We start from the raw sequence: 11603 nt of genomic DNA, 5'->3' as shown, positions 1-11603 counted from the left end.
TCATCGACATGTGATAGTTCTCGGTTGTCATCACAGTTCCAGCGGATTTTGCCCAGCCAGCTCTTTCCAAGCAGTGTGGGATAATCCAGTGTGGCAGTTCATGCACCGTGCCCTCATAGGTGACCTTGAACATGGCGCTGCCCAGGACAGTGTTAAGATCTTTGGTGTACTTTCTCAGTTTCGTGTGGATGGGGCTCAGGCCTGGTCTGAATGCCTTGTTGCACCACAGTCTCTCAAACATCATTTTGCTCATGATGGATTGGCTAGCACCAGTGTCCAGTTCCATGGCTACAGGTAAGCCATTCAATGTTACGTTTAGCATTATAGGTGGACATTTCATCGAAAATATGTGCACCCCATGTACTTCAGCATCTGCCTCCTCTCTCTGAGGCTCGAAATTGCTTTGATCCACAATGGACCGATCTTCCTCTGCCATGTGATGGTTAGCAGGTTTTGCAGAGCTTGCATCTCTTTTGCAAGCTCGTTGGAGGTGCCCCATTGTTCCACAGCTCTTGCAAACATACCCTTTGAAGTGGCATGAATAGGCTGAATGGAAGCCTCCACAACGCCAACAAGGTGTGAATTGCCTTGCATTCATCCTTTGTTGCGGACTCTGAGTCATCTGGGTCAACTAAAGCCTGCTGGCAGTTGCAGACTCATGGGTTCTGCCCTGTACATTACTGCTCGCAAACACAGTTCCAGTTAATTTATGAACATTGCTAGCACTTGTGTGCTGAGAGATTTGTTTAGTGTTATCACTGGTGGACATAAATGCCTGTGCTATCGCAATGGCCTTACTGAGGGTCGGTGTCTCTACAGTCAAAAGTTTTCATAGGATGGTCTCGTGGCCATTGCCCAGTACAAAAAAGTCTCTGAGCATTTGCTCCAGGTCGCCATCAAACTCACATTGTCCTGCAAGTTGCCTGAGCTCGGCGACGTAGCTCGCCAGTTCCTGACCTTCAGATCACTGGCATGTGTAGAACCGATACCTCGCCATCAGCACGCTCACCCTCGGATTAAAACGATCCCGAACCAGTGTACACAGCTCACATTCGACTTATCTGTGGGTTTCACCAGAGCCAGAAGATTCTTCATGAGGCTGTAGGTCAGTTCCCCACAAACCGTGAGGAGGACCGCTCTCCTTTTTGCAGCGCTTCCTTCTCCGTCCAACTCATTGGCTACAAAGTAATGGTCTAGCCGTTCGGCATAGGCTTCCCAGGCCTCACCCTCCGAGAACATCTCCAGGATGCTCACAGTTTGCTGCATCTTTGCGTTGGATTCGTATTCTCGTCGCCAGTTATTGTGTTCCTAACACAGATGAGGCTGCACACAGGGAGGTTAAATTAACAGTGACCTCAGTCTTTAATAAGATACTCCAGCGTGAGGAACAGGCCTTAGGGGCAGGCTTATATACAGTGCTCCGAGGGGATGCTGGGATCCCTTGGGACTTCAGGGGATGAGCTCCCTGGTGGCGGACCATGGAAGTGCATGCTTTACAGATACACAACAGTCTGCAAACTTGGCTACGTTACACACCGACCCTTCAAGTCGTTAATATAAATAGTTGGGGTCCCAGCATTGATCCCTGTGGCACCCAACTAGTTACTGATTGCCAACCCGAGAATGAACAATTTATCCCAACTCTCTGTTTTCTGTTCGTTTGCCAATCCTCTATCCATGCTGATATATTACTCCCAACCCCATGAACTTTTATCTTGTGCAGTAACCTTTTATGTGGCACCTTGTCAAATACCCTCTGGAAGTCCAAATACACAACATCCACTGGTTCCCCTTTATCCACCCTGTTCGTTACATCCTCAAAGGGTTACCCTCTTACTCTTAATATATTTATAGAACATTTTAGGGTTTTCCTTAATTTTACTGGCCAAGAATTTTTCGTGCTCTCTCTTTGCATTCCTAATATCCTTCTTAACTTTGTCTCTTAATTTTGTATATTCCTCTAAAGATTCTATAGTATTTAGCCATTGGTATATGACATACGCGTCCCTTTTTTCTTAATAATTCCCTGTAAGTCCCGAGACATCGAGGGGCCTCTAGAATTATTTTGCCCAGCCTTTTTCTTTCAGGGCACATGTTTGGCCTGAGCCTTCTGGATATCCTCCTTGAATGCCTCCCACTGTTCCGACACTGATTTACCCACAAGTAGCTGTTTCCGTCCACTATGGCCAAATCACCCTTGAACTTAGCAAAATTAGCTTTTCCCCAATTCAGGGTTTTTATTCCAGGCCTATTCTTGTCCTTATCCATAACCAACTTGAATCTGACTGAATTATGGTCACTGGCACCCAAATGCTCTCCCACTGATTCCCCTTCAACCTGCCCAGCTTCATTCCCCAAAACTAAAACCAAGACCGCCCCCTCTCGTGTTGGGCTTGCTACAAACTAACTTGCTCTTTGATTTTTTTCTGCCAACATTATACCCCATCTGTGAAATTTGTGTCCACTCACTTAGTCTGTCTCTGTCCTTTTTCAGATTTGTTGTGTCTTCCTCACTCATTGCTTTTCCTCCCATCTATTCAATCGGTTCTTTTGAGACAGCGGGAAAGATCATCGAGAATTGTCCATGTGTCATGCTGCTTCATGAAAGCGGTAATTAAAAAGTATGATTAGAAAGCAGCACCCAAACAGGGCCTTGAACCCTGAACCCTCAGATTAAAAGGTTTAATGCACTGCCGACTAAGCTGTCCGGGATGGCATTTTCTGACTTCCCACAGCGGCCTTCATTGGCTGACATGGAATATTATAACGGACACAGGTTGGAAATGCCACCTGTACAGCCCACTTTACTCAAACACCCAGATCGACTGCCTCACACAGACCTCGTTTCACAAATACTCTCCCTCCACCAACTGTACGATCTTCAACAGCAAATCTGATGTGAAAAAAGAATCCAAAATCTTGATTTAAAGACAAAGCCCAAACAGGGACTTGAATCCTGCACCCTCAGATTAAAAGTCTGATGCTTTACCGGCTGAGCTCTCCGGGCTTCTAGTACAGCAGTTCACACAGCGACCTTCAATGCCTAACATGCAATAATACACACACCACATTTTGACACTTGCTGTTTCCCGAAGGACTGAACAGGGGACCGAACCTTGCACCGTATTTATTGATGGCTTGGACGAAACAATCGGGTGATGTGTATCCAAGTTTGAACATGGCACCAAGTTCGGAAGGACAGTAAGTAGTGCAAATGCCAGCTGTAAATTACAGAGAGACATAGACAGAGTAAGTCACTGGGCAAAATTATATCAAATGCAGTTCATTGTGGGCAAGTGTGAGATTATTGAAACCGAGAAAGATAAATCGCAGCATTTTTTAAATGGTGTGAAGCCTAAATGGTCGGCGAGGTGAGCGGAGCAAAGAGATTTCGAAGTCCAAGTTCATAACTAAAAGCTAGTAGATATTTGCAACAAAAATGAAATTGATATGCTATGTTGACTTTTTTCTCTCAATTGCGCTGGAACAGAATGGGGAGGAAGTTATGTTTCAGCTGTATAGAATCGTGCTCACTCCTATCAGGTGTGCTATTTATTTTGGGAATCACATCTCACAAAGGATCCACTGGCCTGAAATGGCAGCAGTGATTCACTGAAATTGTGACGGGATTCAACAGGTTCAATTATGAGAATACAAAGGATACAGCAGGGTTGTATTCGCGTGTATAAAAGATTGAGTGGTGATCTTATCAAGCAGGTTAAAATGTTAAAACGATTTGATAGGGTACAAACGGAGAAACTATTTTCTCCTTTGGCAGAATCAAGAACAAGTGGACACAATCAAAAATAGATAAACGCCATTCAGGAGCGAAATTTGGAATCTTTGTTCACACAACGTGTATTGGAAATCTCGACACCTATTCTCATTGAGGCTTCCACAAAAACAAGGGGAAATTATCATAAAATGCAATCTCGGACATTGAGGGGTGAATTCATGAAGTGTTGTGTCATCTAATGGGTAGTCGGAAATTTGGAACTCAGTCCTCAAAACGATTCTGGAAACTCAGACACTTGAACCTTTCAGGGCTGAGAAAGATTCCGGCTTGATGTAGATTTACCAAATGTATTCAATCGTTTCTTTTGATACAGGAGGAAAGATCACAGAGAATTGTCCATGTCTCATGGTGCTTCCTGAAAGGTGGAATTGGAAATGATGATTTGAAAGCAGCGCCCAAACAGGGCCTTGATCCCTGAACCCCTCAGATTAAAAGTTTCAATGCTGTGACTAAGCTATCCGGGATGGCACGTTCTGACTTCCCACAGCGACCTTCATTGGCTGACATGGAATATTACAACCCACACAGGTTGGAAATCCCACCTGTACAGCCCATTTCTCTCAAACACCCACATCGACTGCCTCCCACAGGCCTCACTTCACAAATACCCTCGCTGCCCCTACTACACGATATTCAACAGCTGCATCTGATGTGAAAACAGAATGGAAAATCTGGACTTAAGCACAAAGCCCGAATAGGGACTTGACAGAGTAGCTAGAGGCCCCATCACGATCACTAATATTATTATCACTTGCTATAAATGCCTTTTTTAGTAATAAAATGCCAAATCTAAAATAAAAGTTAATATTAGTATAATTATTAAATATAAGTATAAATCTGAGTGGATCTATCTGTTAAAGACCTTTAAATAACTCACAAATTATAAGCCCTCATATTTTAGCAGCCTCGTCCCTTCCTCCGACATTGAAAATAGCGTCCGTAGTGCCCAGTCCTGTGAGGAAGGCCCGGGAAAAGCAATTATTCTCCAGCGCTGTTCTCGGCGAGCGATCAGCCCGGCGATGTGCCGAACTTTGGTCTGGGCGATGTGCGGGCGATCACCTCAGTGATCACCTCAACGATGTGAGCCGAAAGTTGGGGGGAGAATTTACCGGCGATGTTCCAGCCTAACTTTCCACTTTTCAGTAAAATGGGCGATAGCAGACTGTTTTGGGCGATATATGGACACTGGTGATTCTGTGATATGACAGATTAAAGGTCTGATGCTCGACCGACTGAGATATCCGGGCTCTTGGGAAAAAGGTAACACAACGGCCTTCACTGACTGACATGTCACATCACCTCGTTCACATCCTTCAGCACTGATCCCGTCTGAACAGTGCATTTCTCTCACATACCCGCACTTCACAAATACCCTCTGGTTACACATCCTCCTGCCACTGGAGACAGTTTCTCTCTATTTGCCCTGGGAGGACAGACACACCAACATTAGCGTCCTCGTCCAGGCCAACATCCTCAGCATTGAAGCACTGACCACACTTGATCAGCTCCGCTGGGCAGGCCACACAGTTCACATGCCAGACACGAGACTCCCAAAGCAAGCGCTCTACTCGGAACTCGTCCATGATAAACGAGCCAAAGGTGGGCATCAGAAACGTTACAAGGACACCCTCAAAACCTCCCTAATAAAGTGCGACTTCTCCACTGACACCTGGGAATCCCTGGCCAAACACCGCCCTAAGTGGAGGAAGTGCAACCGGGAGGGCACTGAGCTCCTCGGGTCTCATCACCGAGAACATGCAGAAAACAAGCGCAGGCAGCGGAAAGAGCGTGCGGCAAACCTGTCCCACCCACCCTTTCCTTCAACAACTATCTGTCCCACCTGTGACAGAGACTGTGGTTCAACCATCTGAGAACTCACTTTTAGAGTGGAAGCAAGTCTTCCTCGATTCCGAGGGATTCCTCTGATGATGATGATGATCTACTCCATCATAACCAGTCCTAATTTTCAACGCCTCTATCAAATTTCCTCTCAATCTTCTCAGCACTAAGGAGAACAACCCCAGCTTTATGCAATCATAGATTACACAGGATTGCATTGGCTAAACGGCACAGAAACAGGTCATTCTGCCCAACTAATCCAAGCCGACATTTATGCTTCACTCGAGCCTCCTCCCGTCTTTCCTCACCTGAACAAATCTCAGCTGACACTCCAGTGCAGGGCTGAAGGAGCGCTGCACTGTTGGAAGTGCCAAATTTCAGATGAGACGTTAAAGCGAGACCCCATCCGCTCTGTCAAGTGCACGTAAAAGATCCCATGGCACTATTTCGAAGAAGAACAGGGGAGTTATCCCCGGTGTCCTGGCCAATATTTATCCCTCAATCAACATAACAAAAACAGATTATCCTGTCATTATCACATTGCTGTTTGTGGGAGCTTGTTGTGCGCAAATTGGCTGCCACATTTCCTACATTACAACAGTGACTATAGTCCAAGTACTTCATTGGCTGTAAAGCGCTTTGCGATAGACGTTGGCGCTATCGAAATCCAATCTTTCTTTCTTTAAATGTAGGGGATATTATTAAGATGTTTGCAGATGATACAAAAATTGGCCGTGGGTTTGAATCATAGAATCATAGAAAAATTACAATACAGAGGGAGGCCATTTGGCCCAGCGTGTCCGTGCTGGTTCAGAAAGAATTACCCAGCCGAATCCCACCTTCCAGCACTTGGTCCATAGCCCTGTAGATTACAGCGCTTTAAGTGCACATCCAAGTTCTTTGTAAATGTGATGATAGTTGATATCTACCACCCTTTCAGGCTGTGAGTTCCAGACCCCCACATCCCTCTGGGTGAAGACATTTTTCCTCAGCTTCCCTATAATCCTTCTACCAACTACTTAAAATCTCTGCCCACTGCTTATTGACCCCTCTGGTAAAGGAAATATGTGCTTCCTATCCACTCTATTTCTCAATCTCCTCAGTTCCAAAGGAAACAACTGGAGCCTATCCAATCTTTCCTCATAGCTATAATTCTCCAGTCCAGGAAGCATCCTTGTAAATCTCCCCTGCACCCCCTCCAGTTCAATCGCATCTTTCCTGTAATATGATGATCAGAACTGCACGCAGCACTCTAGCTGTGGTCTAACTAGTGTTTTGTACAGTTCAAGCATAACCTCCTTGCTCTTGTATTCTATGCCTTGGCTAATAAAGGCAAGTATCCCGTATGTCTTCTCAACCACCTTATCTACCTGGCCTGCTTGCTTCAGGGATCCTTGGCGTGCACTCCAAGATCCCTTTGTTCCTCTACACTTATCAGTGCCCTAGACATTAATGTTTATTCCCTTGCTTTGTTAGCCCTCCCCAAATGCATTATCTCACACATCTACAGATTGAACTGTTTGAATAATGGCATTTCTTGCCCAGCTTTTGAAGTTCAGCATATTAATATATTCCATGGGCTTCAGACTGAACTTTCTGAAGCTGCCAATTTGTAAAGAAAATGTTGTACAATATAACGGAATAAAACAATGTTGTTAATATCATGTATCCTGCATGTTCACTGCTTGGACTATTACATATGATGTGCCACCAGAGGGCACTACTATGGGAAATTTGTACAACAGCTGCATGGTCACTAAGGTGTGCCACCAGAGGGCACTGCAGTGGGAGACTTGCAGCTTACCTGTACAGGTGTGCCTGGCCGAGTATAAAAGGCAGGCCACCAGGTGTGATCCTCACTCTGGAGTTATCCATAAAGGACTAAGGTCACTACAGTTCAAGTACAACACATTGCCTCGTGGAGTCATTATCAGAGCATCGAAAGACACAACAATTAATATCTTTCATCACGACATTATTAGCTTTAGCTAAAAACTAGTAAAGGAATAATTGTATGATACAAACGGATGAGTAGCAGGTTGTAAACCTGTGTAATGTTGAATACATCCAGTAGTAGAGCATCAAGATTTATTCTGAGGTTCTCGGTTCCAAGTCCCTGTGTCGGCCGTTGCTTTTCTCAATGAAGACAACACCCAATTTACACGAGAAAGCTGTGACATTAGAAAATACCCTCGATTTAAAAGAAAAATTGGACTTTGATAAAATCTTTAAGATAAATGACTGAGATCAGAGTGAAAGGCTCGACTTTTGTGGTGTTGTCTGAAAGAGGGAACTGAGAATTTTGATTTAAAAGCAACGCCAGAATAGGGACTTAAACCCTATACCCTCAGATTAAAAGTCTGATGTTCTACCGACTGAGCTATCCAGGCTCATGACAAAAAGGAGACAGCACCCTTCAAGGGCTGATATTGCGCATTGCATCATTCTCCTTCTGGACTGATCCCGTCTGAACAGCACATTTCTCTCACACTCCCACACTTCAGAAATGCTCCCTGGTTACAGACCCTCCATCCACTGGAAGCAGTTTCTCTATATTTACTCCAGCGCAGCATTCGGTCGCCTGAGAAGAAGAGTGTTTGAAGACCTGGCCCTCCAATCTACCACCAAGCTCATGGTCCACAGGGCTGCAGTAATACCGCACTCCTGTATGGCTCAGAGACATGCACCATGTACAGTCGACACCTCAAGTCACTGGAGAAATACCACCAACGATGCCTCCGCAAGATGCTACAAATTGCCTGGCAGGACAGATGCACCAACATTAGCTTCCTCGGCCAGGCCAACGTCCCCAGCATTGAAGCACTGGCCACACTTGGTCAGCTCAGCTGGGCAGGAAACATAGTTCACATGCCAGACACGAGACTCCCAAAGCAAGCGCTCTGCTTGGAACTCGTCCACGGTAAACGAGCCAAAGGTGGGCAGCAGAAACGTTACAAGGACATCCTCAATACCTCCCTAATAAAGTGCGACTTCTCCACAGACACCTGGGAGTCCATGGCCAAACACCGCCCTAAGTGGAGGAAGTGCATCGGGGAGGGCACTGAGCTCCTCGAGTCTCATCACTGAGAGCATGCAGAAAACAAGCGCAGGCAGCGGAAAGAGCGTGCGGAAAACCTGTCCCACCCACCCTTTCCTTCAACAACTATCTGTCCCACCTGTGACAGAGACTATGGTTCAGCCACCTAAGAACTCACTTTTAGAGTGGATGCAAGTCTTCCTCGATTCCGAGGGATTCCAATGATGATGATGATGATCTACTCCATCACAACCATTCATAATTTTCAACGCCTCTATCAAATTTCCTCTCAACCTTCTCAGCACTAAGGAGAACAACCCCAGCTTCATGCAATCATAGATTACACAGGATTGCATTGGCTAAACGGCACAGAAACAGGCCATTCGGCCCAACTAATCCAAGCCGACATTTATGCTTCACTTGAGCCTCCTCCCGTCTTTCCTCACCTGAACAAATCTCAGCTGACACTCCAGTGCAGGGCTGAGGGAGTGCTGCACTGTGGGAAGTGCCAAATTTCAGATGAGACGTTAAACCGAGACCCTGTCCGCTCTGTCAAGTGCACGTAAAAGATCCCGGGGCATTCTTTCGAAGAAGAACAGGGGATTTATCCCCGGTGTCCTGGTCAATATTTATCCTTCAATCAACATAACAAAAACATATTATCCTGTCATTATCACATTGCTGTTTGTGGGAGCTTGCTGTGCGCAAATTGGCTGCCACATTTCCTACATTACAACAGTGACTATAGTCCAAGGACTTCATTGGCTGTAAAGCGCTTTGAGATAGATGCTGGCAGTGAAAGGCGCGATAGAAATCCAATCTTTCTTTCTTTAAATGGAGGGGATATTATTAACATGTTTGCAGATGATACAAAAATTGGCCGTGGGGTTGAATCATAGAATAATAGAAAAATTACAATACAGAAGGAGGCCATTTGGCCCAGCGTGTCCGTGCCGGTTGAGAATCAGCTACCCAGCCTAATCGCACCTTTCAGCACTTGGTCCATAGCCCTGTAGATTACAGTGCTTTAAGTGCACATCCAAGTTCTTTGTAAATGTGATGATAGTTGATATCTACCACCCTTTCAGACAGTGAGTTCCAGACCCCCACAACCCTCTGGGTGAAGACATTTTTCCTCAGCTCTCCTATAATCCTTCTACCAACTACTTGAAATCTATGCCCCCTGCTTATTGACCCCTCTGGTAAAGGAAATATGTCCTTCCTATCCACTCTATTTCTCAACCTGCTCAGTTCCAAAGGAAACAACCGGAGCCTATCCAATCTTTCCTCATAGCTATAATTCTCCAGTCCAGGCAGCATCCTAGTAAATCTCCTCTGCACCCCCTCCAGTGGAATCGCATCTTTCCTGTAATGTGGTGATCAGAACTGCACACAGCACTCTAGCTGTGGTCGAACTAGTGTTTTGTGCAGTTCAAGCATAACCTCCTTGCTCTTGTATTCTATGCCTCGGCTAACAAAGGCAAGTATCCCGGATGTCTTCTCAACCACGTTATCTACCTGGCCTGCTACCTACAGGGATCTTTGGCATGCACTCCAAGGTCCCTTTGTTCGTCTACACTTCTCAGTGTCCTACCATTTGCTGCATAGGAGGGCAGGAAAAAGAGTGGGAGAGCGATAGTGATAGGGGATTCGATTGTAAGGGGAATAGATAGGTGTTTCTGCGGCCGCAACCGAGACTCCAGGATGGTATGTTGCCTCCCTGGTGCAAGGGTCAAGGATGCCTCGGAGGACATTCTTAAAAGGGAGGGAGAACAGCCAGTTGTCGTGGTGCACATTGGTACGAACGACATAGGTAAAAAAATAGATGAGGTCCTACGAGACGAATTTAAGGAGCTAGGAGCTAAATTAAAAAGTAGGAACTCAAAATTAGTTATCTCTGGATTGCTACCAGTGCCACGTGCTAGTCAGAGTAGGAATCGCAGGATAGCGCAGATGAATACGTGGCTTGAGCAGTGGTGCAGCAGAGAGGGATTCAAATTCCTGGGGCATTGGAACATGTTCTGGGGGAGGTGGGACCAGTACAAACCGGATGGTCTGCACCTGGGCAGAACCAGAACCAATGTCCTAGGGGGAGTGTTTGCCAGTGCTGTTGGGGAGGAGTTAAACTAATATGGCAGGGGGAATGGGAACCAATGCAGGGAGACAGAGGGAAACAAAATGGAGACAAAAGCAAAATAGAGAAAGGAGATGAATAAAAGTGGAGGGTAGAGAAACCCAATGCAAAAAACAAAAAGGGCCACTGAACAGAAAGGGGCTGCAGGAGGGGTGAAAACTAAAAATCATAGTTTAAAAACTAGGATTAAAACACTCTACCTAAACACATGGAGCATTCTAAATAAAGTAAATGAGTTGACGGCACAAATCATTACAAATGGGTATGATTTGGTGGCCATTACAGAAACGTGGTTGCAGGGTGGCCAAGACTGGGAATTAAACATACAGGGGTATCTGACGATTCGGAAAGATAGACAAGAAGGGAAAGGAGGTGGGGTAGCTCTGTTAATAAAGAATTATATCAGGGCAGTTGTGAGAGACGATATTGGCTCTAATGAACAAAATGTTGAATCATTGTGGGTGGAGATTAGAGATAGTAAGGGGAAAAAGTCACTGGTGGGCGTAGTTTATAGGCCCCCAAATAATAACTTCACGGTGGGGTGGGCAATAATCAAGGGAATAATGGAGGCATATGAAAAAGGAACGGCAGTAGTTATGGGGGATTTTAACCTACATATCGATTGGTGAACTCAAATCGCACAGGGTAGCCTGGAGGAGGAATTCATAGAATGCATACGGGATTCTTTCTTAGACCAGTATGTTACAGAACCTACAAGGGAGCAAGCTATCTTAGATCTGGTCCTGTGTAATGAGACAGGAAAAATAAACGATCTCCGAGTAAAAGATCCTCTCGAA

The 11603-nt window shown here is 45.5% G+C and overlaps 2 non-coding genes across 2 annotated transcripts; both read right to left on the bottom strand.

Annotated features, from left to right (window-relative positions):
• Positions 1 to 2934: 2934 nt before the first annotated feature.
• Positions 2935 to 3007, bottom strand: trnak-uuu (transfer RNA lysine (anticodon UUU)). Its single transcript has one exon. It is a non-coding gene; the product is annotated as a tRNA-Lys (tRNA).
• Positions 3008 to 7952: 4945 nt separating this feature from the next.
• trnak-uuu (transfer RNA lysine (anticodon UUU)) lies at positions 7953 to 8025 on the bottom strand. Its single transcript has one exon. It is a non-coding gene; the product is annotated as a tRNA-Lys (tRNA).
• Positions 8026 to 11603: the final 3578 nt, after the last annotated feature.

This window comes from Pristiophorus japonicus, chromosome 9 (assembly GCF_044704955.1).
Source record: "Pristiophorus japonicus isolate sPriJap1 chromosome 9, sPriJap1.hap1, whole genome shotgun sequence".
Taxonomy (NCBI): domain Eukaryota; kingdom Metazoa; phylum Chordata; class Chondrichthyes; family Pristiophoridae; genus Pristiophorus; species Pristiophorus japonicus.
This window is presented reverse-complemented; position numbering and strand designations above follow the sequence as displayed.